Genomic DNA, 25,913 nt, shown 5'->3' with positions numbered 1-25,913 from the left:
TCATATAAGCCAAAGTCATTTTAAAGATGACAGTGTTAAGGTTCAGAAGAGTGAAGCAACTTAATTTGAGTCACACAATTTGTTATAAATGGGAGAAGAACTTAAATTTTTTGACCACTCTCATCTTTTTTCACTTGGAGTAAACTAGGTTAAAAAAGAAGGGTATTTTGGAAGGGTAGGTGAGAAACGAGATGACTTAGTAGGATCTCATGAGGTAGTAGATGGTTAGCCAGAAATTGGGTATGCCATTAAAGATGAGAAGAGAAAAAAGGCACAATGGTTGTATGGGTGCGAGATTAGCAAGCACTTTCAAATTACGAAAAGCCCAGCTCTTGAGGAGGTGGGTTGACTAAGCCCCAGTAAATTTGAGGAAGGAAATATTGTCACACATTTCTAAAGTCAAACATCTGGAAACTGTTTTTACATCGTTTCTCAAGCAAACCCTAACCCAAGGAAATCAAGTGGAATCTTCCTGCTCATAGCAAACTTTCACCTGATTCCCTAGAAAATACATCAAATGTCAATGATAATATTATTTAGGTGATGGTACACATTTTCTTCTTTATTTTCCAACCAATGTTTCTTCAATGACCATATATAAGTTTATAATGCAAAAAGTATGCATGCATGTATACATACATACAGAATACATATATGTGTGTGCACATGTGTTCAGTTTTTTTTTTAAGATTTTATTGGGGAAGGGGAACAGGACTTTATTGGGGAACAGTGTGTATTTTTCCAGGATTTTTTCCAAGTTGTTGTCCTTTCAATGTTAGTTGTGGAGGGTGCCGTTCAGCTTCAAGTTGTTGTCCTTTCAGTCTTAGTTGTAGGGGGTGAAGCCCACCATCCCTTGCGGGAAATCGAACTGGCAACCTGTGGTTGAGAGCCCACTGGCCCATGTGGGAATCGAACCGGCAGCCTTTGGAGTTAGGAACACGGAGCTCCAACCGCCTGAGCCACCGGCCCGGCCCAGTAAAGACTTCTTAAGGACACAGAAAGCTGAAATAGCAGCAGCCATCTTCCTTGTCATTATCTTTTATTTTAGTACAACTAAATATTTCTGCATTTGCTGGTGGTCGGTTCCCATTGTTAGAGAGCTTCCACATTTTCATGGAAATACATGCTGGACTAATATTTTTAATGATACTAATCTTCAGAAACAACAATAATCATAAAATCAGTGAAAGTACCCCCTGGTAAAAAGGAAGTATCTTTGTCATATTTAACATCCAGATGAATGGGTTTTTAGGTCCTTCTATGGTATTCTTGTTATAGATGGCTTTAACCTGAATAGTATGTTCTCCTCTAGGGGCCTGAACACCGAACACTCCCAAATTAGCCCTGCCGCTTTCATCTGTTTCATGCTGTTGGTTTGAAGGAGTAAGCTTTAAACTGTTAGCTTTTATTAGATTTATTTTAACCTGTGGTATGCGTGTTGGATTGCCCCACTAATCACAAAGTTGAACAATGAGAGGATTCTGTAATTCTCTTCCATTAATCACTGTAATGGACTCCTTTAATTCTGGCCAGTCTACCAGAAGTAGTTTAGCTGGTGGTCCAGAAATTAGCTGCACTCGAATAAAGTCAGAAAACTCACGCCAAGTAAAACAAAGATCCTTATTTCCAGGAGGACCTGGAATAAATTTGATGCCTCTTACACTTTGTGTATTTTCCTGAAAAGTAGTTTTCAACTGTGAGCTATCAAGTCCAGTTCCAGCAATTCCCAAGGCAGATAAAGAACTTGATGAAAATGCTTGAATCTGATTTCCATACTGATCTGTAACTATTATAACTATTCCTCCTTGAAGCTCTTGGCCCATCTGTACTGCTCTTTCTCCTTTTAACTCACACTTTAGATGTTCAGGTTCATCAGTAAGGGGTCTTACTGTAAATGCACTTTCCAAAGACATCTTGAAATGAAACCTGACAATAGCGCATATCTTTTACAGATGTTGGTACTTGTACATCAGGAAGCAGACCCTGTAGCAAGTGTTCTTTGTTAATTTCAGGAGTTCAATTAACTTTAATTTTCTCTGCTAAAGCTGATGTTACATGGATTTCTCTTTCTCCTTCATCATACATTTGAAAAATAATATTATGCATAATATCGCCTGATATCCAATTAACCTCATCCTGATGTTTGATCTGGATTGCCTTTTGTCCTTCCACACTGAATATCTGTAATCTTGCAACATGGCTACTGGGAAGCAACTTAATAGTCTTCTCCACAGGTGCCACATCCTTACAACTAGGTATTTCGATTTTAGCTTTAAGCATCTGGTCTTTTTTAATATTCTGAACTTGAGTTGCAGATCCTGATAAAATACTCGTTCCAGAACTACTGCAATCCACAGTGTAGACTGGAAGGTTAGGAGCACCTAAAAACTTACAATGAACAATTAATTTTGGTTGTGCTATTATATTGTCTGATTCATCCAAAACTTCCACCTGAAATGGGAAAGCTGTTCCATTTTCTATAACTAAAATTTCAGAATCAGGTTTCACTTTCAATCGATGAGGGGGACCTGGTAGTAATCTGATTTTCAAAATCTGTGAGTCTTCTTTTAAACCTGGCAGAATAACCTTCAGATTAAAATTCTTGCCTTGACAAGAATTTACAGGGCCCTGAGCTATAACACCTTGAATTACACAATTTGGTCCCTTGGTTATTTCTTCATATTGTAAAGATAAATCACTTCCTTCAAGAACTGGCTGAATATCATTTATTAGTTGACTAGTATGACCAAATTCATCCTGAAACTCCAGAGGGATATTGAATGAAACTCCAACACGAATAGGGGGATCCAGGAGACCAAATGAGAATTTCTCCGGCTTACCCTCTTTAGCAGAAAATTTAATTGCTTTAGATGGTAAAGGTCTTCCAGCATAAGTGTCCGCATTACTTTCATTCAATACAACTTGCAATTTCAATGTATAATTCCCCAACTTTTGAATATTTTCCATTTTTTTAAACCAGTAAGGCCATTTTCCTCCATGTTGACTAATACGTGAAATGATTTCTTTATTTCCACTTGAAGAGTGTAGTATAACTTTGAGCTCAATGAGGAGTTTCTGTGACCCTCCATGACTTGTTCCTGGAAGCTTTTGCATTGTCTCCCCCTTTTTGTTCAGTATTTCAATTCTTAATGCACCAATGGGGGTTGCAGCAGGCCAAATCTCATTTGGCAATAATTCATCTCCTTCAGGCCAAGTTACTGACAATCTATCAGGGAGCCTTGCCATTTCATCTTCTATGTATTTTTTTACAGCTTTTTCAGCAACTGTTCTATCCAGCTTTGCAATGGGCACAGTTTTTATTTCATCATACAGTGCTCGAGGTTCCATTGCAACTTGAACTTCTCCTCCTGTAGCATATACTTCTCCATCATGATCACCATAAAGAAAAAAATTTTCTATGCTTCCATAAAAGAGAGGAAGTGTCTTGACTGTCTTGACCAGCTGTCCTGCTTTGCATACTTTTCCATCCCATTCTATTGCTGAGTATGTGGCCCGGGGCCCTGCTTTTTAGAAGGAAGATCAGAACGTGTAATTATTCCTTTAAAAATGTAAACTTGTATCTGTCACACTTTTCATGACAGTCCTTCAGCCATAAAGCAAATTCTCTGTCAATTTTCATTCGCTGCTCCTGTCCATTTAAAATCCTTGTAAAAAGCGTGTTCTTATCTTTCAATTTTAGTTCAAGATCCATAAAAGTCAGTTTATTTGTGCTGACCTGGAATCTGTCATTAGTGAATAATGCCCCAATTCTATTGTAGCACTCAATTGGTGCAAGCCCTCTTTTCTCAGGTGGAGTACACCAGTCAAAGTCTTCAACAGATGTATATGGTATTAGTTGTCCATTCCAAAAACATTCAAAAATAGGCCTTTTCCCTCTTGCTTTCTCAAGTATAAAACAATCGTCATCATTGTCTTCATCTTTTTTTGATGGAAAGCATGGATCATCAGGGTAAGTTTCTCTATCATATAAGAAAGGGTGATATCAGATAATCCCTTCCACTACACCGTCTCCTTCAACATGAGTTTTGAACTCAAAACTATCAGTTGCTGTGTTTATATACAACGTCTGCATGTCATCTTGTATTTCCCTTAGGTTGACAATCTTAGGTGCCTTACCCTTTTCAAACACAGAAATTTCAATATCAGTGTTGCTGAAAGGTCCAACTTCTTTTGATGTACGTTTTTCATTTCCTTTTGGGCCATGAATATAGTAATGATAAATATGCGCTAACTGTCTTGTCCAAAGATGGAAATGATTTTTCAAGTACTGTATGTGTTCTGATTGTACTCCTGTGATAACCACAGCAGTAAAGCCATCTTTTTCCTTCTCCTCTGAGATAAGATAATGTAGAAATCTTTTACCAACATTTGTAATGTGAACAGAATCAGATGACTTTCTGTTCCTAATATATCCACTAGATATTGACTCTTTATTTTTCTCCTTCTTCTCAAAATCTTCTTTAGAAAGCACAAGCTCATGAACATCTTGGGAATCTGCAGGTTTGCTTATGATTCCGGCTTATTGTCCGACAAAGAAAACAGCCTGCTTGCCCCCAACACCAAAATAGGAAATATCACTATTTAAACTGCGTGGCACAGGTACTGGTGGAACAACACTGAATGGTCACTTTCAAAGTCACGTTGCCTTGAAATTTTTTTCCTTTTTTTAAAATTTATTGGGGTGACAATAGTTAATAAAATTACATAGATTTCAGGTGTACAATTCTGTATTACATCATCTGTAAATCCCATTGTGTGTTCACCACACAGAGTCAGTTCTCCTTCCATCACCATATATTTGATCCCCTTTACCTTCATCTACCACCCTCTCCCCGCTCACCCTCTGATAGCCACTAAACTACTGTCTGTGTCTATGATTTTTTGTTTCTCATTTGTTTATCTTATTCTTTTGTTGTTTTTGGTTTATATACCACATATCAGTGAAATCATATGGTTCTTTGCTTTTTCTGTCTGACTTATTTTGCTTAGCATTATACTCTCAAGATCCATCCATGTTCTCACAAATGTTCCTATATCATCTTCTCTTACCGTCGAATAGTATTCCATTGTGTATATATACCACAACTTCTTTATCCATTCATCTATCGAAGAACATTTTGGTTGTTTCCAATGTCTTGGCCACTGTAAACAAAGCTGCAATGAACACTGGAACACACGTGTCTTTATGTATAAATGTTTTCAGATTTTTTGGGTAGATACCCAGGAGAGGGATTGCTGGGTCATATGGTAATTCTATTCGTAATTTTTTGAGGAACCTCCACACTGCCTTCCATAACGGCTGCACCAGTCTGCATTCCCACCAACAGTGTATGAGGGTTCCTTTTTCTCCACAGCCTCTCCAACACTTGTTACTATTTGTCTTGTTGATGATAGCCATTCTGACTGGGGTGAGGTGATATCTCATTGTGGTTTTTATTTGCATTTCTCTGATGATTAGTGATGTTGAGCATTTTTTCATATGTCTATTTGCCATTTGTATGTCCTCTTTGGAGAAATGTCTCTTCAGGTCGTCTGCCCATTTTTCAATTGGGTTGTTTGTTTTTTCGTTGAGTTGCATGAGATCCTTGTATATTTTGGATATTAGCCCCTTATCGGAGGCACTGTTTGCAAAAATCTTCTCCCAATTGTTGGTTGCCTCTTCATTTTGTCGATGGTTTCTTTTGCCGTGCAGAAGCTTTTAAGTTTCATATAGTCCCATTTGTTTATTTTAGCTTTTACTTCCATTGCCTTTGGAGTCAAATTCATAAAATGCTCTTTGAACCCATGGTCCATAAGTTTAGTACCTAAGTTTTCTTCTATGCAGTTTATTGTGTCAGGTCTTATGCTTAAGTCTTTGATCCATTTTGAATTAATTTAGGTACATGGTGACAGATAGCAGTCCAGTTACATTCTTCTGCATGTGGCTATCCAATTCTCCCAGCACCATTTAGTGAAGAGGCTGTCTTTTCCCATTGCATGTTTTTTACTCATTTGTCAAAAATTATCTGTCCATATTGATATGGTTTTATTTCTGGGTTCTCAATTCTATTCCATTGGTCTATGTGTCTGTTTTTCTGCCAATACCATGCTGTTTGATTATTGTAGCACTGTAGTACAAGCTAAAGTCAGGGAGTGTGATACCTCCAATACTGTTCTTTTTTCTTAAGATTGCTTTGGCTATTCGGGGTCTTTTGTGGTTCCAAACAAATCTGATGATTTTTTGTTCTATTTCTTTAAAAAATGCCGTTGGGATTTTGATGGGGATTGCATTAAATCTGTATATTGCTTTGGGTAATATGGCCATTTTAACTATGTTGATTCTTCCAATCCATGAGCAGGCATGGACTGTCTTTCCACTTCTTTGTGTCTTCTTCAATTTCTTTCAAAAATGTCTTATAGTTTTCAGCATATAGTTCCTTCACATCCTTGGTTAAGTTTATTCCTAGGTATTTTATTCATTTTGCTGCAATTGCAAAATGAATTGTGTTTTGTATTTCTTTTTCTGAGATTTCATTGTTAGTATATAGGAATGCAATGGACTTTTGTATGTTGATTTTGTAGCCAGCAACTTTACTGTATTCATTGATTGTTTCTAATAGCTTTTTGGTGGAGTCTTTAGGGTTTTCTATATATAGCATGATGTCATCTGCAAAGAGTGATAATTTAACTTCTTCATCCCAATTTGGATGCCTTTTCTTTCTTTCTCTTGCCTGATTGCTCTGGCAAGGACTTCCAACACTATGTTGAAAAGCAGACGTGCTAGGGGACAGCCCTGTCGTGTTCCTGAACGTAGAGCAAAGGACTTCATTTTTTCACCATTAATTATGAGATTAGCTGAGGGCTAGTCATATATGGCCTTTATTATGTTAAAGTATTTTCCTTCTATACCTATTTTGTTAAGTGTTTTAATCATAAATGGATGTTGTATCTTGTCAAATGCTTTTTCTGCATCAATTGATATAATCATATGATTTTTGTCCTTTATTTTGTTTATGTGATGTATCACATTGATAGATTTGCGGATGTTGAACCATCCTTGTGCCCCAGGGATGAACCCCACTTGGTCGTGATGAATAATCTTTTTAATGCATTGTTGTATTCGATTTGCTAGAATTTTGTTTAGGATTTTTGCATCTGTATTCATCAGAGATATTGGTCTGTAGTTCTCTTTTTTTGTGTTGTCCTTACCAGGTTTTGGTATCAGGGTAATGTTGGCCTCATAAAATGAGTTAGGGAGTACTGTCTCTTCTTCAATTTTTTGGAAGAGTTTGAGCAGGATTGGTATTAGATCCTCTTTGAAGGTTTGGTAGAATTCACTAGTGAAGCCATCTGGTCCCGGACTTTTGCTTTTGGGAAGGTTTTGGATGACTGATTCAATTTCATTACTGGTGATCGGTCTGTTTAGATTTTCCAGTTCTTCATGGTTCAGCCTTGGAAGGCTATATGTTTCTAAGAACTTGTCCATTTCTTCTAGGTTATTGAATTTGGTGGCATATAGTCCTTCATAGTATTCTTGGATGATCCTTTGTATTTCTGTGGTGTCCGTGATAACTTCCCCTTTTTCATTTCTGATTTTGTTAATTAGTGTCTTCTCTCTTTTTATCTTAGTGAGTCTAGCCAAGGGTTTGTCAATTTTGTTAATCTTTTCAAAGAACCAGCTCTTTGTCACTTTAATTTTTTCTATTGTCTTTTTGTTCTCTATTTCATTTAGTTCTGCTCTGATTTTTGTTATTTCCTTTCTTCTGCTGACGTTGGGTTTCAACTTGTTCTTCTTTTTCTAGTTCTTTACGGTGTAACATGAGGTTATTTATTTGGGATTTTTCTTATTTCTTGAGATAGGCCTGTAATGAGATAAATTTCCTGCTTAAAACTGCTTTTGATGCATCCCCAAAATTTTGGTAGGATGTATTTTCATTGTCATTTGTTTCTATGTATCTTTTGATCTCTCCTCTAATTTCTTCTTTGACCCAGTCGTTCTTTAAAAGTATGTTGTTTAATCTCCATGTATTTGTGTTTTTTCCTGCTTTCTTTTTGCAGTTGATATCCAATTTCAAAGTCTTGTGATCAGAGAATATGCTTGGTATGATTTCAATCTTCTTAAATTTGCTGAGGCTGATTTTATGTCCCCACATATGGTCTATCCTTGAGAATGTTCCATGTACACTAGAACAGAATGTATAGTCTGATGTTTTAGGATGAAGTGCTCTATATATGTCAATTATGTCCATTTCATCTAATGTGTCATTTAGGGCTGATATTTCATGATTTATTTTCTGTTTGGAAGATCTATCCATAGCTGTCAATGATGTATTTAAGTCCCCTAGTATAATTGTGTTTTGGTCAATTTCTCCCTTTAGTTCTGTTAGTCGTTGCTTGGTATATTTTGGTGCTCCATGATTGGGGGCATAAATATTGATAACTGTTATGTCTTCTTGTTGTATAGTCCCCTTTACCATTATGAAATGTCCATCTTTGTCTCTTGTTACCTTTTTCACCCTGAAGTCTGTTTCCTCTGATATCAGTATAGCTACACCTGATTTTCTCTGGATACCATTTGTTTGGAGTGTCAATTTCCACCCTTTCACTTTGAGTCTGTGCTTGTCCTTGTAGCTGAGATGCGTCTCTTAGAGACAGCATATGGTTGGGTTTAGTTTTTTGATCCAATCTGCTACTCTGTTCCTTTTTATTGGTGAGTTCAGTCCATTTACATTTAGGGTGATTATTGATATATGAGGATTTCCTATCATTCCATCTTTGGTTTTCTGGTAAGGCTGTGTCTCCATTGTTTCTTTGCCATTTTGTTTTTGTCTATTATTTCTGTGTGGTGGTATTCTATGATGTTTCCCTCTGTTTCTTCTTCTTTTATTACAGTATATATTTCAGTTCTGAATTTTTTTTTTAGTTGTTACCCTTAAGTTTATGTAAAAGAAAGTTTGATATTTAGAGTATTCCATTTTCTTCATCATGCTTACTTTCTCCATTCCCATATTCCGGTTCAGGCCTTTACTCTCCCCCTTTTTATGTTTTGGTTGCCACAAATTGTCCCTGTTGATAGTGGTTGAACAGCCTCCTTTAGTATTTCTTGTAGTGCAGGTCGTATATTAGAAAATTCCCTCAGCTTCTGTATGTCTGGAAAGGTCTTTATTCCTCATTCATATCTAAAGGATATCTTTGCTGGATATATTATTCTTGGCTCATAATTTCTCTCTTTCAGTAGTTTGAATATTTGATTCCACTCCCTCCTGGCTTGTAGAGTTTCTGCTGAAAAATCTGATGATAATCTAATGGGCTTTCCTTTGTAGGTTACCGTCTTCTTTTCCCTGGCTGCCTTGAGGATTCTTTCTTTGTCGTTGTTTTTAGACAGCTTCAATACAATGTGCCTTGGAGAAGACCTGTTGGGATTGAGGGAATTAGGTGTTCTATTTGCTTCTTGGATTCGAGGATCCAGTTCTTTCCACAAGTTTGGGAAGTTCTCATCGGCAATTTATTTGAATATATTCTCTGTTCCCTTCTCTGTTTCTTCTCCTTCTGGTATGCCCATTATTCTTATATTGTTCTTTCTGATGGAGTCAGAGAGTTCTTGTAGAGTTCTTTCATTTCTTTTAAGTCTCAAGTCTCTTTCTTCTTCCGTCCATATCATTTCCAAGTTTCTATCTTCAATATCACTGATTCTTTCCTCCATCTGGTCAACTCTACTACCTAAGCTGGCTATTTCATTCTTAATTTCTTCTATTGTGTTCTTAATCTCCAGAAATTCTATTTTGTTCTTTTTTAAAATTTCAATCTCTTTGGTAAAATGTTCATTTTGTTCTTTGATTGTGTTTCTGAGTTCATTAAACTGACTTTCTGTGTTTTCTTGCATCTCGTTGAGTTTTTTAAGAACTGCAATCTTGAATTCTCTGTCATTTAAGTCACATATTTCCATATCTTTAAGTTCTTTTTCTGGAGACTTTTCACTTTCTTTCTGAGCTGTCTTGTTGCCTTGGTTATTCATGGCAATTACTGATTTATTATTTCTCTTCCTAGACATCTACAGGAGTGGCTTCTGCAACAGGTTGATAGGAAGAGGTCTTTCTTTTGTTTTCCAGTACTTGTTGGTAGAATGTTTTATTTTCTCTCCTACTGCAGCATTTTTTTTTCTCTCTCACACTGTAGTGCTATGTTTTCTCTGCACTATTCCAGCTTCTCACATAATGGGGGGATTCCCTGGGAGATGGGTTTCTCCTCTGTTAACAGTTCACCTGGGTATGCGGAGAGCTTTTGAAGTTCCAATGCTCTTCTTGCACCAGATTCAGAGCCCATTGGTTTCAGCAGTTCTGTTTACTACTGCAGGGATCCGCCCAGATAGGTGGGGACAGGGGTGGGGTGAGTTGTGAGAGGTGGCCGAGAGCAATGCTGGGGCCAACCACCACAGCCAGTCCTGCTTCCACATCTCTCTCCCCTTTGCTGGAACTAGTTTGGCTGCAAATCTGTGTCTGTGGCCCACAGTTCTCAGAACAGCAAATATTCTGTTCTTTTAATCTGACACTGCTACTGTTCCACTTCTAGCACCAGGCAGGTGAGGGCAGGGCGAGCTCATGGAGGGTAGAGAGGGGGCAGCTAGTCTCAGTGCCTAAGGCTTCCGTTCTCTGCTTGGCAGTGAGGGCTTAAACCACTGTTTTCAGTCTTCTTCTCTCAGTCTTTTCTCTGAGGTCTCTGCTGTGAGCGTTGGGTTCAGCCGTGTTATATGCTGTCCCCTCAGCCCTGTGGGCCATAAGCAGAGCCCTAGCAGTCCGAGTTCTTCCCTCTCCTGCAGGTGCGGTAGTTGCGGGATGCAGCGAGCTCGAAGCACTGAGCTAGGTTTGTGTCCTGCGCATGCTTAGCTCCATCTCCGCACTTCTCCCTTCCCTCCTCCCCCTCCCCTCCCCCACGTGATTCTCCCACCTTTAGGTGAATTCAGTAGTGGACCTCTTCGTCTTGCCTGTCTGATGTGCAGGAAGTCCTTTGTGGAGTTAGAGTTGTTCGATTAGTTGTAAATTCCAGGGGGGATTTACAGAGGCTCACCTCACGCTGCCATTTTGATGACGCCTTATAAATTTTGACAACCTATACACGGCTCAGTTGTTAAGGTGTTTAGAGGTCATTCCTCTTCCATTATCTATCACTGCAATGGCAGGTTTTCCTTGTGTTTCATCAAAATGCAATTTGATCTGTATTCTTCTAATTCCAGTGTTACAAGAAGTAGCAGACAATGAATTGTCAATTAATTCTGCAAGAGCAAATGGCAAAGGATTTTTGTCCTTCACTTTCATAATATTCATACATGACACTTTTAACTAGTGTATCATAGTGAGGTAGGAATTCAATTCATTCTTTTGTAGCTGTTAATAATAACTGATCCACTGACTGTAGCAGGTATAGAGTAACTCCATCTGTAACAGTTTCATCAAATTTATCACAGGTAATTTCTTTCCTACTTGTTGTTGTAATAACAAATTTCTTTTCAGGTGACATGCCAAGCGTCTGACACACAGAAGCACGGAATCCTGCATAGTCCCAGCACTCTCCGACCCGCACGACCCGGTCGCCGAGCTCCGACTCCTTCTCGCGCCGGTCAGCCGTCGCCTCTGCCGCCCTCTCCAGTCCCCACCGAGGGCCCGCCGCCGCCCACCGCTGCCATACTGGGGGAAAGGAGAAAAAAACAGCACCGCCAGTGCCCACCGCTGCTGTGCTCAGGGCCCAAGTGCTGCCCCACGCTGTGCCTTCAGTTCCAGTCCCCCGGCCGCGGGAGGCCTCAACCCTGGCGCGCTGCGGAGGCCGTGGCTGAGCAGCAGCAGCAAGCGCAAGGATCACCCGGGAACCGATTCAAACCCCTACACCACGTCACTTCCGCGGCCCACAGCTGCCAGGGAGGAGTGGGCAAGCGGTGCGCTCCTCTTAGCGCTCAGACCCGCGCCCGCTGCGGTCCACGCACGTCTAGCTGCGTGACCTGAGACCAGCGCTGCCGCCCTGGACTGAGACGCGGGAGGAAGGGCATGAGTTCAGTTTTTAAGAGACGACCAGAAAGATCACCATGTCTTAGAGGTTGATGCGGTTCAGAAAGCACTAAACTGAAAGTCAGGAAGCCAAGACATGGGTTCCATGTTGGACATCTATCAGCTTTGTGACCTTAGGCAATTACTTTGTATTTCTGTAAAATGAACATGATAATCGCCCTGCCTCATTCACAAGGTAACTGTGAGAACTGAATGAAGCGTCATGCAAATGTGTTAGAAAACTATACAGTACTACTAGGACATAAATAAGACATCGCTAAGGATCATTTATTGGCTTCAAGCCAAGGTTTTTTTCCTGTCCTGTCTGCTACGCTGATCACTCTGGCTCCACAGCTACCATCACAGGGCTATACATCAGGAGTTTCTCCTCCAGAGTTAATTCTGCCTAATTAGTATTCAATCACCTTGAGATGCAGAGCATCTTCGGTTTTCTTAGCACTGCCCTGCATCATATCTTCTTCATTAGATCATCACATCTGTCTCACCTTGGAGGTAGAAGGAGGGGGAAGCAAGGGGCGTTGTCCCTGAACTGCACTGTCTTTATGTACGTGATGCACAGACTGAAACCCGGCTTCAAGTTCTCCACAGTGTGACACTTATTCCTCAGAGTCTGTTCTCTTCTATCTGTCCGAAGAATGGAGACCAAGATTCCTGATTTTCCTCTAACTCATCTCTGGACTGGGAGAGGTACAACAAAATAATGGATATGTTTCTAAAGAAGTCCTGCTATTCCTTCATCACATGTCATGTGGTCTTTGCTCTTCACAGTGAGTGCTCCTCTGTGGGGAGAAGGGTTGCCAGGGGATGAAAGTAATCTCCTCCCATAAGAGAAGGTTTTAGCTAGACATAATGAATTCTTTAAACATGGATCCTATTTGAATAGAATTAATGATAATTAATTTCATCCCTGTGTGTGTCCTAGTAAAATCACAAGTTTGTAGTGGTATATTCATCCACATGTTGTTTTCCACAAAGTGAGGAGAATTCATCTGAAAATTCTGACAATTAAATTCACAAACTTGTTGCAACAATGTTGCTAACTCCTTTTGATATCAGAAGGATTATTCTTTATGAATTTGCACCAACTGGACAAACAGTTAACCAAGTTTACTATTTGGAAGTGCTGAAAAGGCTGCATGAAAAAGTTAGATAGCCTGAACTTTTCTCCAATAATTCATGGCTCTTGCATCACAACAATGCACCAGCTCACACAGCACTGTCTGTGAGGGAGTTTTAGCCAGTAAACAAGTAACTGTATTGGAACACCCTCCCTACTCACCTGATCTGGCCTCCAATGACTTATTTCTTTATCTGAAGATAAAGGAAATATTGAAAGGGAGACACTTAGATGACATTCAGAACATCAAGGGTAATATGACGACAGCTCTGATGGTCATTCCAGAAAAAGAGTTCCAAAATTGCTTTGAACGGTGGACTAGGTGCTGGTGTTGGTGCATAGCTTCCCAAGGGGAGTACTTCAAAGGTGACCATAGTGATATTCAGCAATGAGGTATGTAGCATTTTTTCTAGGATGAGTTCATGAACTTAACTGTCCTTTGCATACAAGAAATTCAGAAAAATAATTATTCTTCATCTCCTTTTTTCTATAATTAAATGTTATACAATAAATAATTGAAGTTTCTAATGCGTAATTTGCCTCCTATTTTTCCTTACTCTAATGTATTAAATGTAATATTACATGGTGCAGAGAAAATATTTTTCAGTTCGTATGGCACTGAACTCCTCATACCCTATCTAAGAGCTAGTGCAGAAAGTTATGCAGTTAATTGGTCATCCATGAGCTAAAGTAGGAATTTAGTCATTTCCATCAAATTGTTTTATATGACAATAAACAATTGAAAAGCTGGAAGTTCACAGAGGCTAAAAATTTGGCATATAAACAGTCTCTTGATTGTCTGTAAAGTTCTTGTCAACTCTGAGACACAAAGGTTCATACAATGCAGAACTTCCCCTCTAGAACCTCTAGCAATTTATCAAACTCTTGTTTAGATCTTTCTCTACTGATAACTGCTCTAACTGATCTTTATACATTAACTCATTTTTTCTTCAGAGCAACTCTATGTAGTAAGTAGTATTATCCTCCCCATTTTACAGACAAGGAAACTGAGATGCAAAGAGGTTAAGATATTTGTTCAAAAAACACAGGAGGCAAAGCCAGTGTGTAAACTCAAATACTCTGGCTCCAAAGATTGAGCTCTTAATCACCATAAGAAGAAATATACCCAGCTTCTGTGGGAATACTTCTAGAGAAGAAGAACTCATTAACACACAGACAGCTTGACTCATTTTCACATAGATACTCTTCTAGTCACTTGGGATTTAGAAATTAATAAAACACATTCACTACTCCTAATCAGCTTATAGTCTAACACACAAAACATCATATTGTATTTCCATTGGTTTATTACTTTTCTAATTGTTAGACTAAGAAGAAAAATAATATTACTAGACTGACTGGGAGGGATCACTTTGTAAATTATATAAATATCTAGTCATTATGCTGTACACTGGAAACTAATATTGAATGTAAACTGCAATTAAAAAAATAAAATAAATAACGTGTGATCTTTATAGAGGCACAGAATAGGAGATTTATTCTACTTAAAAGAATGGTGGAAAGTTTCTTACAGGAGGTTACAGTTGATGCTTACCTTTAAAGTTTAATTAATTGCTACAGTTTAATTGCAAAATGTCTCCTGGATTTCCAGCATAAAATAAACAAGCAAACATGTTACTTTGCTTGTCAACCCAGGCTTATACAATACATGAAGTAAATATAAACAATATGAATTCTGCAAATGAACATCAGACTTATCTAACATATGGAACCTTCTCATAGAGCAACTTTTCAATATATAAATAATATGGCTAATAACTAATTAATATTTATATGTACTTCTTACTATTCTAAATGTTTCACATATATCAATTCACTTAATTTTTCCAATGCACCTGAGATGAGTACTAGTTAATTTTAAGGAAATTGAGACCTGATGGAGTTCAGTAGCTTTCAAAAGCCACAGTGCTAGTCTACGTATGGCAAAGTAAAAGACTAAACCCAAGCAATCCGTCTCTAGAACACTTGTATCTCAAACCACTACACAGTACAAGCTCTGCTGAAGGAAAATTTTTCCTCACGAGTGAACCTCCTCCTTTTTACCTTAACAATCAAAGTATTCAATACTCGATTACAAAGTTGAGCATTTTTTCATGTATCTGTTGGCCATTTGTATGTCTTCTTGGGAGAAGTGTTTGTTCAGGTCCTCTGCCCATTTCTTAATTGGAGTGTTCATTTTTGTTGTTGAGTTGTGTGAGTTCTCGGTGTATTTTGGATATTAGCCCCTTAATGGAGGTGTTGTTTATATCTTCTCCCATTTGGTTGGTTGCCTTCCTGTTTTGTTGATGATTTATTTTGCTGTGCAGAAGCTTTTTAGTTTGACATAGTTCCATTCATTTATTTTTGCTTTTACTTCCCTTGACTTTGAGGTCAAATTCATAAAATCCTCTTTAAACCCAAGGTCCATAAGTTTAGTATACATGGTTTCATCTATGCAGTTTATTTTCTTAGGTCTTATGTTTAGGTCTGTGATCCATTTTGAGTTTGTTTTGGTGTACAAAGACAGATAGCAGTCTAGTTTTATGGAGAAAAGAAATCCTCTTCAATAAATGGTGCTGAGAAAATTGGAAAACCACATGCCCATATTTATGTGGATTTATTTCTGGGTTCTCAATTCTATTCCATTGGTCTGTGTGTCTGTTCTTCTGCCAATACCATGCTGTTTTGATTATCGTTGCTCTGTAGTACAAGCTGAAGTCAGAGAGTGTGATACCTCCGGTCTTGTTCTTTTTTCTCAGGATCGCTTTGGGTATTCAGGTCTTTTGTGATTCCATACAAATCTGATGATGTTTTTGTTTTATTTCTTTTTAAAATGCCATTGAGATTTTGATGGGGATTGCATTAAATCTGTGTATTGCTTTGGGTAATATGGTCATTTTAACTTTGTTAATTCTTCCAATCCATGAACATGGAAAATCTTTCTATTTCTTTGTGTCTCCTTCAATTTCTTTTAATAATGCCTTGTACTTTTCAGTGTATAGGTCCTTCACATCGTTTGTTAAGTTTATTCTTAGGTAGGTATTTTATTCTTTTTGTTGTAATTGTAAAAGAAATTGTTTTCACTTCTTTTTCATTGTTAGCCGATAGGAACACAATGGATTTTTGTACATTGATTTTGTATCCTGCAACTGTACTTGTTTATTGTTTGTAATAGTTTTTGGGTGAAGTTTTAGGGTTTTCTATACAAAAAAATGTCATCTTCAAAAAGTGACAATTTGACTTTTTCCTTCCTCATTTGGATGCCTTTTATTTCTTTCTCTTCCTTGATTGCTCTGGCTTAGACTTCCAATACTATGTTGAATAACAGTGGTGAGAAGGGGTCTTCTTGTCTTGTTTCTTACATTAGAAGACAGCTTTCAGTTTTCACCATCAAGAATGATATTACTTAAGGGTTTGGCATATGTGGTTTTTATTATGTTGAGGTACTTTCCTTCTATATCCATTTTATTAATTTTTTAATGATAAATGGAGGTTGTATCTTGTCAAATTCTTTTTCTGCATCCATTGATATGATCATATGATTTTTATCCTTTATGCTGTTTATGTGGTGTACCTCAATAGATGATTGGATAAAGAAGATGTGAATATTTCACGTATAATGAAATATTACTCAGTCATAAGAAAAGATGAAATACTGCCATTTGCATCAACATGGATGGGTCTTGAGATTATTATACTAAGCAAAATAAGTCTGACAGAAAAAGCTGAGAACCACATGATTTCACTCATATGTGGAATATAAAACTGACAGCTACAAATGAACAAGACAAAACAATAAAAAACTGATAGACACAGACAACAGTTTAGTGGTTACCAGAGGCTAAGTGGGCAAGAGGGTGGTAGAAGAAGGTAAAGGGAGTCAAACATATGGTGATGGAAGGAGAATTGACTTTGGGTGATGAATACACAATAAAATATATAGATGATGTATTCTAGAACTGTACACTTGAAACCTATATAATTTTACTAACCAATGTCACCCCAATAAATATAATAAAATTTTAAAAAAGTAAAATAAAAATAATACTTGATTACATGCATTTCCAAGTCATGAATGGCTTTTTATTATGTTCTAGTAATAAGAAAGCAGTGGAGGTGGGGTGGTAATAAGACCTGTATTTGTTCCCATTACTACTATGTGGGGCAACCAGCCCAACCATTTCAAAATGTTTCTGACTTGGAAGATGACTTGGAGACCTATTACTGGCTGTGCTTTTGCCATACCACCTGCAGCCATGGGAGCTGAAACTAATGGGAGCGGAACCTGATAGGAACAGAGCTGGTACCTAAAATATGGTGATCAGTATGGGAGAGAAGATGGGCAATTTGAAGGTTGGAAATTTGCTCAGTAAACAATAATTTGCTGGTGTCTACAGAGCTGAGTCTACTCACACTGGTTTAGAAGTTGCATTCAAAATAAGAGATAAGAATGTTGGAATGGTAAAGGGTGTCTAACATGAGATGAAAATACATTTCCCATTGGAATATCCTTCTACTTTGGAACTTTATAACTATTTTGAAGATAGCAATTATGCATGCCTAGTATTAGAAATGTATTAGGTTGGTGCAAAAGTAATTGCAGTTTACAAGATTAAAAATATTGCAAAAACCACAGTTACTTTTGCAACAACCTAATACCATAACAGGAAAAGGAACAAGTAGCTAAAGAACAGAATGAAAGCCTTCTCAATAAACAAAGCTAAGACTTCATGCACCAGATCATCACAAAAATGTTGTATCATTGTTTTCATGATACAAGCGCACTAGCAACTCACTTCTTACTTGTATATAATGTGAACTTCAAGATTGCCAGTTTTGAGCTAGCAACGCAATTGAAATGCTACATAAGAAAGCATTATACATTATGTGGAACTCTTAATTACATATCCCCCAGAAAGTGCACGTGGACTTGGATAGTATTTGGTCTATGAGCTCTACACTTTATACATTACATATTGGATAAAGGTCACCTTTGGACATTGGCACAGTCAAAAACACATTTAATAAAATGGTATTGGCAGATTATGAAACGCTAACCTTTGTTTTTTCTGAATAAAGGAGATGTGGAGCCAGCACAGGGCTATCAGAAATGCATAGTGTGAACCATTACTTCTTCTTTACCTGTTCACAGGTTAAAATCAATCAGACTGAAAACCAAAAGGGCAGTGGTGAACAAATTTTATTCAGAGAACGTTTGTGCAAAGTATCTAAAGGAGTTGTTTATATATCTAGTGATGAATATATGATTACTATTTATTATCCAAATGATTATTATCTCTTGCTTACAGAATGTGGTGAGCTCCTGGCAACATCAGTAGGTTCAGACTTGACAATTTACAAGACAAATACCGGAGGAAATAGATTTGTTCAGCTTGTAAGATCTAAGTCTCTAAAAACACATCTATTTTTACAAGACACGGTAAATGTGTTTTGATGAAAAATTACCCTAGTGTTGATTTTGAGGTTTGATTTTATGATGGGGCAAAAATATCCAAAAGAGAAGATATAAGTCATGGCTGAAAAACTAAGAAATCTTACTCCTTGATAAGAGAAAGTAAAGTTCATAGCTTGAAAGAGGGCACAAAAATATATGTGGTCCATGCTGACAAGAGTCATTGCATTTGTTTAGCACTGGAATCCATAATTTGAAGAGAGAAAAATAAAACTATGTCTGCATAGAAACCTGTGTTGGATGTTTATTGCAACTCTATTCATGATTGCCAAAACTGGAAACCAACTAAGATGCCCTTCAGTAGGCGAATGGATAAACTTAGGTACATCTTGACAATAGAATATTACTTAGTGCTAAAAAGAAATGAGCAATCACGCATAAAGAGACCATGGAGACACCTAGTGTGCATATTACTAAGCGAAAGAAGTCAATCTGAAAAGTCTACATATTGTATGATTTCAACTATATGACATTCTGGAAAAGGTAAAACCAGAGAGACAGTAAAAGGATCAGTGATTGCCAGGAGTTAGGGGGCAGGGAGAGATGAATAGGTGAAACACAGATGATTTCCCCCCACTTCTGTTAAGAAACAGCACCACATTTTAGGAGGGTTCTGCACCTCCTTCATTGCAAATTGTCCCGTGACATTTACTTTTTTTGTAGTTATAGCCATTTTTATTTTTTAAATAAATTTGTATTAAATGTATTGGGGTGACATTGGTTAGTAAAATTATATAGGTTTCAGGTGTATAATTCTATAATACAGCACCTATATATTGTGTGTTCAGTACTCAGAATCAGTTCTCTTTCAATCACCACATATTTAACCCCCTTTGCCCTCGTCTACCATTGCCCACCCCCCTTACTTTCTGGTAATCATTAAACTGTTGTCTGTGTCTATGAGTTTTTATTTGTTTATTTGTCTTGTTTGTTTGTTGCTTTTGGTTTTATTTATTTATTATTATTAGTTTCAGGTGTACAAAACAATGTAATAGTTACATATTTACACTCCTCAGAAAGTGATATCCTCCTCCCCTAATCTACTATCCCTCTGATATCGTATATAGCTGTTACAAATTCCATTGACTCTATTCCCTATGTTGTACTCCACATCCCATGACTACATATACATATGTTAAATTACAGCTGACATTCAACATTATTCAGCTTCTACTTCAGGTGTACAGTGCAGTGGTCAGGCATCTACACTGTCCATAACGTGGTTTCCCTAATAAGACAAGTGCCCATCTGACACCCTACACAATCTTTACAACATTATTGATTATATTGCCCAAACTCTCTTTCATATCCCCATGGCAATATTGTGACTACCAATTTGTACTGTCTAATCCCCTCACCTTCTCCCCCATCCCTACCCCCTCTCATCAAGCAATCATCAGTTTTTCTCTATATCTCTGAGACTATTTCTGTTTAGTTTGTCCATTTAGTCTGTGCTTTAGATTCCACATACAAGTGAGATCATATGATATTTGTCTTTCTCTGTCTGACTTATTTCACTTAGCATAATATTCTCTAGGCCCATTCATATTGTTGCAAGAGGTTAAGATTTCATTCTTCTTTATAACTGAGTAATACTCCACTGTATAAATGAACCACTGTTTCTTAATCCAGTTGTCTACCGATGGGCATTTCAGTTGTTTCCCCGTCTAGGCTACTGTGAATAGCACTGCAATAAACATGGGTGTGCACGTATTTTTTTTGAATTAGCGTTTTGGAATTCACTAATTCAAGAGAAATGTTGCTTTCAGTTTTATGTACCACATATGAGTGAAGTCATATGGTTCTTGACTTTTTCTGTCGGACTTATTTCACATAGCATGATAATCTCAAGATCCATCCATGTTGTCGCAGATGGCAGTATTTCATCTTTTCTTATGGCCAAGTAATATTCCACTGTATATATATATGTACCACATCTGTATCCAATCATCTATCGAAGGGCAGTGAAACTGTTCTGTATGACAGTTTAAGGGTGGGTACATGTCATTATACATTTTTCAAAACCCATAGACTGTATAACACCTGGAGTAAACTCTAATATAAATTAGGGACTTAGGATGATAATGATATGTCCATGTAGGTTCATTGATTGTAACATGTGCACCACTCTGGCGTGGGAAGCTATGCTTGTATGGGGCAGGAGATTTATGGAAACTCTCTGTACTTTCTGCTCAATTTTGATGTGAACTTAAAACTGTTTCAAAAAATAGTCTATTAAAAATAAAACTGCTATGTGACCTTAGATAATTCAATTAACCTCTCTTGTGTGTTTTTGCACATCTAAAATGATCAAAAATAAATAGATGATACTGAAGGTGATTTCCAACTCTATGATTCAATCACATATATGATATGCAAATTTATCCATAAAAATCAATTCATAGGCTAAGTTAATCTAATGGAAATTATAAACAATAAGTCAACATGTGTTTAAAAGTAGAATAGTTTTACATTACTTTCATATCATATTACATCATTTGCTGTAATACTATTTTATATATTTATATATTTTAAAAGCTTACAAAGTGTTTTCACTCAATGGCATTGTTTCCAATCTATTACCGTGTTAAAAAGTCAAAACAGGAACTATTTTTCTTATTTTGTGGTGATTTTCAAAAGTATCGGAAGCAGGGTGAACACACAATGTGATATGTAAATGATGTATTACAGAATTGTACTCTTGAAACCTATTTAATTTTGCTAACCATTGTCACCCCAATAAATTTTAATAAAAAAATTAAGAAAACAAAAAGAAGTAGGCAATACCAGAATAACCTGTCTTTTGAAGACAGTGTCTTTTAAAGAATATACGTACAAAACCTTTCAATTCTCCATCAATAGTCAAAGCCTCATGGAAGAGCTCCAATGATCATGCTGATACAACTCCTTTCCACCTATCCATTTCTATTTGAGAACCACTATTTTAGGTCCTTGTGCAAACCCAACTGAGGGAGTACCTTGTAGGGAATTCTTTCTCAATTCTGTTCCCATAGATTTATTTTACTCTTTTAGTATAGTTTATTTTGCTCTTATGTAGTGATTATGAGTGTGTGTGTGTGTATTATTTTACTTCCTAATTTGTTAGTTCCCTATTTCATTTTTACATCATAGCACTTAACAATGTATTTAAAATATTGGCTATTAAAAGCATATATGAATACCATGTTGACTCAGAATATTGTTTCATTAATGGGGTTAGACCTAATCCAATAAGCGTCAGAATATCAACCCTAATTACCCATTTGTTCAGTAACCATTAATAGGCATACATATTATGCAAGTTCCTTAGTTAGATAATAGAGTTAAAAAGACTAAAGGCACCAACCCTACTTTCAAGGAGCTCACTAGTAAGCAATTAGACAAATGAATTACTTCAACACAATAGAATAAGGGCTATATAAACATAAACGGAGTATAGGAGTAAAGAGCAGTAGTCCCTAGATCAGACTAAAGGGCAGCAGAGGGAGGTGGGACTTAACATGCACAAACCAGCAGGGAAGGAGAGGGTGGTACTAGAAAGGGTTGTGGTAATAATAGACTTTCCTAGCTAAAGTAATATAAGAAGTAAGTTTTAAATGTGATTAGTATATATGCAACTGAAAGAAAGTTTAGAAAATTCCAGGGGGAAAAAGAAGGGTGTGCAAAGAACTGTGGTATACGCATGATCTATTTGAGGAAGCACACATAGTTCAATACAACTGAAGCATAAAAAAACTAAGAGTGATAGATTGGTGAAGTTAAACCATATGTGAGTATTGGCTTCAAGGGCCATGCATTGAAGTAGTTTCAAATTATCCTAAAAACAAAGGGAAAGATTTTAAGCAGAGAAATGACTTTATTATATTTGCATATTTGAAAAATATTTAAATAAGGGCTGCCCATTGTAAATAAATATTTAAATGACTCGGGCAGGGATGGAATAAAATAGGGTGTAATAATAAAGGCAGGACAGTGAGTCTGAAGGTTGTAAAGGTAATCCATGTCTAAAATGATTGCCGAGTATTATGGGATTAGATCTGAGGCAGAGATGAGTTAGGGATTTCTTATGATATAATATTCCAATAGTAAATAGCAAGAGATTGAAAAGAATGGCACTGGGATTGAGGATAAAGGGAAACATGAGAAATATTCAGGCAGTAGAACTGGCAAGATTGGTGTTCTGATGGCTGTGATGGAGAGATGATTAGGTCTCTAATTGGTCAACTGTGGCAGCAGAGGTGCTAGGGCCAGCTTCATGGACATTCAGCCTGTGCAGTGGCATAGGGTCTTGCATGAAAAAAGGCCTCACTCTACTGTCAGTGTCTTGAAATACTTAATAATTTTGAGAAAGGATAGTTATATTGTCATTCTTCACTAGACCCCTCAAATTACGTTGCCAGTTCTGATACTAATTCAACAAGACATGGAATAGATGAAGAAAAGGAGCTTTGTTCTTATTGTGAGAAAACAAGTGACAAATACAGCTTGGATCTGTCACTAGGCAGTGGGCTCTCTGCTCAAGACCTTGAGCTAGTTGCTGGAGGTCTTAAAGTCTTCACCTCTGCCTTAAAGGAAGATATCTAGTATATGTTTGATGTGTTAGATTTTTCACATGAAGCTTCTATAAAGCAGTCAAGTAAAGAAGACAGGAGAGATTCAAGTAGAAACAATGTTAGGAGTTATCAGTCTAGAGATGATGGCTGACATCTTGAAATAGATGAGATCTCCCAGGGATAAAGAACCAAGTGAGAAGGGAGGGAAGTAAGGACTGAGCTATGGAGATCACCAACAGTAAACTGTAACCAAAACAATAAGAGATAATAAACAAAGAAGGGAAGTCATGCCTCTAGTGGTTAAGAGTGATGAGTTTAAAATCAGATTGTCTGTGCTCCAGGCCTGACCCCACCACTTACAAAAAATATGACCTTCGGCTTTTACTTACCTTGTCCAAACTGCAGTTTCCTCTACTGAATTATGGGAATAACAATGGTACCTAATTCACAGGGCTACTGTGAAGATTAAATGAGATATTCTGTGGAAGATGATTACCTAGGACTCAGCACAGAAGAAAAATCAGTGAATGTTAACTATTAGCTTTTTCCTTATTATTTTTAAGTACGATCAAACAAGAAGTACTAGACACCATAGGAGAAGTCAAAAGAGGAAGAGAGTTTTAAAAACAAAAAGAAGAAGAAGAAGAAGTAAGCAAACCCCAGATGCCTGAGTAGCTAATCAAGGAAATAATCAGGAAGTCCCATTGGATTTATGAAGTAATGAATGAGCTGCACAAGCATAGGCTCAGTGCACAAGCACAGTTTGTGCTGATTGCTTTGGATAACTCAGATTTTGGACTCCATCATTTTGAAACTGATGATAGATGATGTTGCCAACAGTAAACCAAAATGATTTGCTAATATTTCAATTGTGAATGTCTTTCTTTGTTTTCTGAATACTCTTTCGTTCATTTCCAAAAGGTCCTAATACCTAGTCTAAGAGAAATAGAACCCTTATTGTGTACTTATATTATTGTGATTCATGGGAAAGCTAATTTAGGACCCAGAACTCTGAAACTCAAAATCCCACTGTTAAGAGAGAAAGTTGCTGAGCACAATTATGTTTAACCATTTCCTCTTGATAAATAAGAAACATGCAAAGCAGAGCTTCATGGAGGATGTGGCCACTATGTTCCTCACTGCAGGGGCAGGGCCTAAAGCAGAACACAGAGACTAGCAGAAACTTCTACCTCGCATTGACACCAAGTTCTAGAATTATAGGATCCACAATAAGACTCCGAGAGATGATTCATTTAACAAACATTATTGAGCTCCAGACACTGGACATGCTGCTAAAGAAAAATACAAAGTCGAGTTAGATAGGGGTTCTTCAAGGAGCTTACAATCCAACAGATAAGATGAGACAAATACATTAATAACAATTCACCAGGTAGAATTTGAAGTGATGTGAAAGCGGTCCAAGGTAATTGTAGAATTTTGCACAGCTAGAAAGGTGCTGGGGGTCAAGTGCTGGACATCCTTGAATGTCAGGCCAAGGAAATGTGAATTTTATGAAATATGAGGTCAGACAATTAAATTTATGCACTCATTCTACAAAAAGTGCTACATACCTCATTGCTGACTATTACTACAGTCACCTTTGAAGTACTGCCCTTGGGAAGCTATGCACCAACACCAGCACCTAGTCCACCCTTCAAAGCAATTTTGGAACTTTTTTTCTGGAATGGTCATCAGAGCTGTCATCGTATTAACTTTGATGTCCTGAATGTCATCAAAATGTCTCCCTTTCAGTATTTCCTTTATCTTTGGGTAAAAAAAGAAGTCATTGGGGGCCAGATCAGGTGAGTAAGAAGTTATTTGTTTACTGGCTAAAAACTCCCTCACAGACAGTGCCATATGAGCTGGTGCATTGTCGTGATACAAGAGCCATGAATTATTGGTGAAAAGTTCAGGTCGTCTAACTTTTCCACGCAGCCTTTTCAGCACTTCCAAATAGTAAACTTGGTTAATTGTTTGTCCAGTTGGTACAAATTCATAATGAATAATCCCTCTGATGTCAAAAAAGGTTAGCAACATCATTGTAATAACTTCACGAACTTAACTGTCAAATCTTGTATACAGTGAAGAGCTCTTGAAAGGCTTTATGGCAGGACCTGAGGTGTACACTGACCCACAAGTACTGTGGCATCAAATCTTGGGAAGTAAAAAGGTCAAGATTGAATATGCAGACTTGGAAACCTGGGCATAAAATTAATGGATAAGATCAGATAGAAATATTTAAGAACACTGAGGGAGAGAAATGGTTATAATTACACTGCAAATATTTACATGTTCAGGGCTGAAATAGAAAAAAGTCAGCAACTGAAACAGAAACGATATAGTCAGAATGGTAGGAAATCAAATCAGAAAAACGCAACATTAAAAAAGGATTTCCAGAATGAGGGGGAAAGAACATGAGAAAAATAGGTTTTACTATTATCTATGAAGTGTTTCACTTACAGTTTCTCATGCATTCATAACAAAATGTCTTAGATAAACATTACTATTTCCTACAGATGTGGAAACAGAGGCTCAGAATTAAAATTCTCACTTTTTTCTCCCATTTGTTAAAAAATGATAGAGCTAATAGGCGATTAGAGTAGAGCTTCATACTTAGGTTGGCCTGGCTGAGTTAACATTGGGAAAGTTCTGGGCTCAGAGACAGCAAGTCAGAATTCTAGTACAATTCTGATGCAAACTCACAGAATAACATT

The 25,913-nt window shown here is 37.3% G+C and overlaps 3 pseudogenes; 2 read left to right on the top strand and 1 right to left on the bottom strand.

Moving 5' to 3' along the window:
* Positions 1–986: 986 nt before the first annotated feature.
* LOC109452811 (structural maintenance of chromosomes flexible hinge domain-containing protein 1) lies at positions 987–11,680 on the bottom strand (annotated as a pseudogene).
* Positions 11,681–17,487: 5,807 nt separating this feature from the next.
* On the top strand, positions 17,488–18,250 carry LOC109452810 (serine/threonine-protein kinase PLK4; annotated as a pseudogene).
* LOC141566974 (serine/threonine-protein kinase PLK4-like) lies at positions 18,249–18,873 on the top strand (annotated as a pseudogene).
* Positions 18,874–25,913: the final 7,040 nt, after the last annotated feature.

The sequence above is a fragment of the Rhinolophus sinicus genome, linkage group LG04, assembly GCF_036562045.2.
Source record: "Rhinolophus sinicus isolate RSC01 linkage group LG04, ASM3656204v1, whole genome shotgun sequence".
NCBI lineage: Eukaryota > Metazoa > Chordata > Mammalia > Chiroptera > Rhinolophidae > Rhinolophus > Rhinolophus sinicus.
The sequence above is the reverse complement of the archived record's forward strand: the minus strand, read 5'-3'. Positions and strand labels throughout refer to the sequence as shown.